This window comes from Rhinichthys klamathensis, unplaced genomic scaffold (assembly GCF_029890125.1).
Source record: "Rhinichthys klamathensis goyatoka isolate OS25496 unplaced genomic scaffold, OSU_Roscu_1.1 h1tg000267l_1, whole genome shotgun sequence".
Taxonomy (NCBI): Eukaryota; Metazoa; Chordata; class Actinopteri; order Cypriniformes; family Leuciscidae; genus Rhinichthys; species Rhinichthys klamathensis.
In genome coordinates, this window is record NW_026606788.1 from 666803 (window position 1) to 673168 (window position 6366).

The following is a 6366-nucleotide window of genomic DNA, read 5'->3' on the forward strand; positions in this document are numbered from 1 at the left end:
CTGCCATTGACTTTCTGACGCCTGTTTCACACTACAAACTAGTGCTGCGCTCTATACAGAGAAGTTATTTCTAGGTAACTCCAGTAGAGGTTGTTTTTTATAATGACCATATGTTTTAAAATGGTTATCAGTAGTGGGTCATTTATAAGCATTAGACCTGGTGTTTGTGTAATGGTACATAATCCACTGGTTAAGTCGTGACTTGTTGAATACTGTATCCTGGTCCCTTTCATGGAAAGTCTGTTCACTCTGCTGCCATATTTGCAACTCCTCGGGCAACAAGACCAACTCATATCCACTTGAATGGGAAAATCCTGAAATCTGAAAAACTGCTAGCCAAATTCACATTTGAACATTTCAAATCAGCAACAAAATCGTCCCCTGTGACCTGTCCCCTCTGGGCTCACGGCCTCCCGGACAGCAATGCGTTAATAACTACTGTCTGGACATCTGAGATCTCGGTATGGAGAGGAAGGCTAGGATCATGATTTTTCAGTAGCACTACAGAACACCATGAGTGTATATTAGCACCATTTGTTGTTTGCTTTTGGGATTTGAAGGTGCGTTTGGACCCGGAAATGATGCAGTGTGATGTCAGACTTAATAGCCAGTTTGCAGAACCAGAGTTGGGAGCCGGTGCTGTAATGCACTTATTGATGTTGTCAATGTGTTTATTCTGCAGTAATCACCATAAACCCTCTAAAAACTTGCTCTGTAAACATTTGTAAAAAACTAAATTGCATTAAAGTAGACTTTTTATATAAATGGTTTGAATAGTGTTTTCTTCCTTGACTTGAAGCCACACTTCACTTTTTCTTTTGAAGATGTACATTTTTTGAGAACAAACACTGAGTACAAAAGACAATATTATCACAACAAAAATTAATACAATACAGCAATTAATTATTAAAGTTTTTGTTGATCTTTATCCTGCTAGTTTCATTTGTCTCCTGATTTGATTCAGCAAGATGAATGATTTGAATACATCTGGGGCCATAAAACTTCTCAGAAATACTCTTAAGAATAGGCTTAGCTTTGACTGGAGTATCAAAAAAATTCTTAGTAAAAAGTAAGACTTGTTTATGAGTAGAATATATCTATAAAGATGCTAAACAGCAAAGTCTAAGGCTGACTGAGGCGACAGTTAAATGTGCTGTATGTAACTTTTTCACTCTACTAAAGCATAAAAATACCATAATATGTCTGCATATATTGAGGAAACATGCTAAGTTCACAGCCAGTTATTTTACTTTGAAATGTGCGTTTCCAGGCTGGAATGTTTGTTTTTGTTTTGGTCTGTGATTCTGCACGTTGATAATTTGCCCGTTTTCATTGTTCATTACGCTCGTTCCTGTTGCGTGATCAAACTGGCGACCCGCGTGAGCGTTGAGTCTGAGGAGGCGGGAGAGACAACGATCTCTGATATTTTGAATTGGACTGCAGTACCGATTTCGACCACTAGTTGTCATTCTTACAGACTGCACCTTTAAGTGTTGCGATCTAAGGACAATAATGATGTCAACCCAAAAATGGCCGCTCTCAACCTCTAAATCAGCCAATAGTGAGCCTGGAAGAGTAATCACGGCAGAATGACACCAATCATTTCATGTAATTATAATAAAATAATTTAAATAAGACATTGAAACAATATTTAGTTTTATTTTTAAAAATTGCTTTGTATTGTGCAAAATAATCACAAATATACAGAGCCCAGGATGTCACCTCTGGGAGAGAAAAAAAAAACAATCCCTGGCGACGGTTTTGCAATCCGTCCGCTCCGTTTATAAACCGTACTCACGAATTCTCAAACTGTTCCCTCGGTTTAACAAATCGTACCCACGAGTTTCTAATCCGCGCTCTCAGATTTGTAAAGCTTGCCTTCAGTTTTTGCAATCTGTACCCACAAGTTCATAAAACGTGCCCACGCTTTCGCAATCCGTTCCCACGGGTTTGTAAACTGTACTCACGGATTTGTGTCCCCTCCCCCACTCAGTCTGTGCCGGCAGATTCAACCAGGCCATCTGTTACGGTGCGGGATACGTAGTAGCCTACGCATTGCATTGTGTTTATAAACTTTATTTTTAAAAATGGATAATTTCCTGAATTTTCTAAAGAACGACAGAGGGTTGGATGACGCGCCTGTGTCAGCGTTTCGAGAGGAGACGGTAAAGAGCAATACAAAACAAATAATCTCATTCCTTTGCTCTCTGGCTGAATGTTATAGGGGTATAGGCCTAGTTATTTAATAATAATAACATATTAAGTTAAGCCAGTTACATGCATCTAACCCTGACATTTTGTTGGTGTGACCTAAAGAAGTCAGCGTATTTAAGACATATTAAGTAACCTAATTTTTAAAAAATAAAACCCATTAATTCAAATTTCACATGAAGCAAACTTAGGTTCCCTTTCGAACAGTCACTTCGTACTGCGTAGCTATACGCAGTGGGGGGGGGGGGGGAACTCCTTTTCCTCGATTTACTGAAGCCTTTATGTAAAGCGCATTTGCAGCTGCAGCAGAACATGAGCGTCTGGTCATGACGCTCATGACGCAGGCCGTGGCGGACCTCGAGCTCGAGTGGGCCGCGCCCGCTGAACCCGCTCGAAGTCGGCTGGATGGCTGGTTTCTGCCGGGGCACCAACAGGCCCCTCGTCACAAGCCGGCGCCATTTTTTCCTGAAGTACACGAGGAGCTCACCAAAGCCTGGCGCACTCCTTATTCTACAGGAGGCCCCGCAGTTTCTGCGACGCTCTGCTCCGTCCAGCGGAAAAAGGCTATGAGTCGTTGCTGCCCCTCGAAGAGACGTTGGCCGCTCATCTCTGCCCGAACACAGCTGCTAGCTGGCGAACTAGAGCTGTTCATCCTAACAAGCCGTGCCGTAGCACTTCAGCCCTCGCTGGACGCGCGTATTCCGCCTCCGGTCAGGCTGCATCGGCCCTGCACACGATGTCCGTGCTGCAGGTTTACCAGGCCAAACTCCTCCGGTCTATGGACGAGGCTGGCCCGGACCCTGAGGCCTTTCGGGACCTGCGAAGCGCCACGGACTTGGCCTTGAGAGCTACCAAGGCCACAGCACAGGCTATCGGGAGGAATATGGCGAGTTTGGTCGTGCTCGAGCGCCACCTCTGGCTTACCCTCACTGACATTAAGGACGCGGAGAGAACGAGGTTCCTCGACGCCCCAGTATCCAGCACCGGCCTCTTCGGCCCGGCGGTGAAGGGGTTCTCGGAGAGATACACCGAGGCACAGAAAGCGTCCCAGGCCATGCGTCACTTCTTGCCTAAACGCTCTAGCTCGGCGTCGAGTGCTCACAAGCTAGCCCCGTCGACGCCTCGGCCAACAAAACCCGCGAAACAGGCCTCTCAGCCCCGCCCTGCGGCTGATGCCCAGCGCCAGCCGAGAGCAACCAAGCGCTTCCCACTTCCCCGACGCCAAGGCCCGAGACCAAGCGCCGCGCCCCACTCAGCGCCGCCAAAGTCGTCCTAGCACGCAGAGGAAAGAGAGAGGGCACGGGTCCCGCACTCGCCTCGAAGAAGCCAAGAAAACTTCCCACAGCCCCCTGTTCAGTTCAGGCGGCTGGGGATTTTATTACTGCAAACAGGCCCGCAACAGTAAGCGCGTTCTTGCAAACAAACACCGTTTTCACGGCGACCCAAATAAAGCACAAAAAGAGCATGTTTCACAAACACAACACATGGGTCCACGGTCCCCCTTCATCAGGCGGCCCCTCACCCGTTGTAATACTGACTTCCCCACACACAAATGCTTGTACAGTCAGTCCAATACTCAATGTGTGCACAAATCACAATATAAGGGTGTCAGGTCCCCCTTCACTAGGCGGCCCTCCCCTGTTGTAACACTGACTTCCCCACACGCAAATGCTTGTACAGTCAGTCCAATACTCAATGTGTGCACAAATCACAATATAAGGGTATCAGGTCCCCCTTCACTAGGCGGCCCTCCCCTGTGGTAACACTGACTTCCCCACACGCAAATGCTTGTATAGTCAGTCCAATACTCAATGTGTGCAAAAATCACAATATAAGGGTATCAGGTCCCCCTGCATTAGGCGACCAGCCCCAATCTGTGTGTCAAGCCCTAGCCACACGGGTTCTAGCCTGGCAAGCTATCCCCGGTGTGTCGAGTTGGGTCATAAACACTATAAAGCGAGGTTACTCGCTCCAATTCGCTCGCAGACCCCCATAATTTCAGGCGGTTCTCGAGACTTCGGTGAGAAGCAACGTGGGTCACGTGCTTCGCAATCGAAGTACAGAATCTTTTAGCAAAAGGGGCGATAGAATTAGTCCCCCCCCGCTCTAAAACATATGGGTTTTTACAGCCGCTATTTTCTGATTCCGAAAAAAGACGGCGGTCTCAGACCCATTCTAGATTTGAGACATTTGAACAAAGCTCTCATGAGGCGGCCGTTCAAAATGTTAACTATCAAACATATCCTCGCGCAAGTGCGCCCGGGGGATTGGTTTGTCACAATGGATCTGAAAGATGCTTACTTTCACATTAAAATAAATCCTCGTCACAGGCCATTCTTGAGATTCGCCTTCGAGGGCCAGGCTTATCAATACACCGTTCTGCCGTTCGGTCTATCTTTGGCACCCCGCACATTCACGAAGTGTGTGGATGCAGCACTTTCTCCTCTGAGACATCAGGGAGTGCGCGTGTTAAATTATCTCAACGTCTGGCTGGTGCTGGCACAGTCGAGAGTCGAGCTATTAGCTCACAGGGATTTGATTCTCGGCCATCTAAAATGCCTGGGTTTCACAATCAATGTTTCAAAAAGCAAACTAACCCCCAGCCAGAGCGTGATCTTTCTGGGCACAGTTTTAGACTCGAGAGCTATGACAGCGCGACTCACACCAGAGCACGCGCTCTCAGTGCGAGCGCTCGCAGGCACTTTCAGATTGCGCGAGCGCGCCACTGAAGAAATTTCAGAAACTGCTTGGTCTCATGGCAGCAGCATCGCCAGTACTCCGCTTGGGATTACTGCGCATGCGCCCGCTGCAGCATTGGCTGAAACGCCGTGTGCCAACTCACGCATGGCAGTCAGGCAACTTGCGCGTTATGGTGAATCACGGTTGTTTAACCCTCTGGGGTCGGCGGTCTCGCCGGCGATACCAGCTCACTTTTTTCCTTATCAGTGCAAAAGAGACTCAAATTACTCTGTTGATTTTGATCTTACATATAAGTGTTGTACATCATTCGATCCTGTTAAGTTTGTATTTTTTTTGTGGAACCTCAGAATAAAAACAAAGTGTTGTGCTTTTTGCCTAATAAAGAAAAATAAACATGATGCGCGTTCTGCGTTCTCTCTGTCAGTGAAGTCCATTCTGAAACGCGTCCGAAAAATGAACTGTAACTCTGCAAATACTCAGTCAAACAGGTATACAGGCACACAGGCATGAAGCCTGAATTATCTTCTTTTAAAGGTGCTCTACGTAACTTTTAGCGGCCTCTAGTGGTGATGTTTCAGATTGCAACCAAATTTTACAAGAGCGCTCGTGCTCGAACTCATAGACAATACCGTCTATTACGCAAATATCTCGGCGAATACTTGACGGATTCGGCGAGCACCGAGCTCGTTGGGACCATCTAGTCGAGCTGAAAAGAACCATATAAGTTCCATAGTTTTTGGTGGTGTTTTCGCGGAGATATTAGCAGAAAACCATCGGGCGCGCTGCAAAATTGCGGACGCCGGTGACGTCACGATCTCAGAAGAAAATCGCTCGTATCTCTGGAACGCAAAGACCCAAAGAGCTCAAATTCGGGGGAGGAGGTCCCAGGGGAACCCTTGCCCGAACGCTAGAGTGGCGGGCCTCGGGGATGCCCCCTACCGGATCGCCGTTCGCTGGGACCCCCGATTTCGAACGGCTATAACTCGGGGACCCGGGCGAGTTGGACCTCGGGGGTGGGCTCGTTCGAAAGGCCCCGTCCAGCACTACGAACGATTAGAGTCTTGGGAATATTGATCAAAGATTGACTGAGATATAAGCCGAAAAACGTCCGCCTTTAACCGGACGTAACTCCCTGACCGTCTACAATAGACTATATATAAGGAGAGAGGCTCGGGAGCGCGCATGCATGTCACATCCGTTGGATTTCGCGGTAAATCCGACCCGGAGACTTCACATAGAAATAGGAATACTGGCCTTCAGAGGTAATAGCAAAACTCGACAAGTGGATCATTTTAATGTGTGATTACAACCCCTTCACACACAGGCAATAAAAAAAGGATTCATTTTAGTAGAAAAGTTAGATAGAGCACCTTTAAATGAAGTAATTTATATAAAAAACAAATTTTCTCATTTTATGTAATCTGTACGAAAAGAGAGAGATGATAGTCGTTCTCG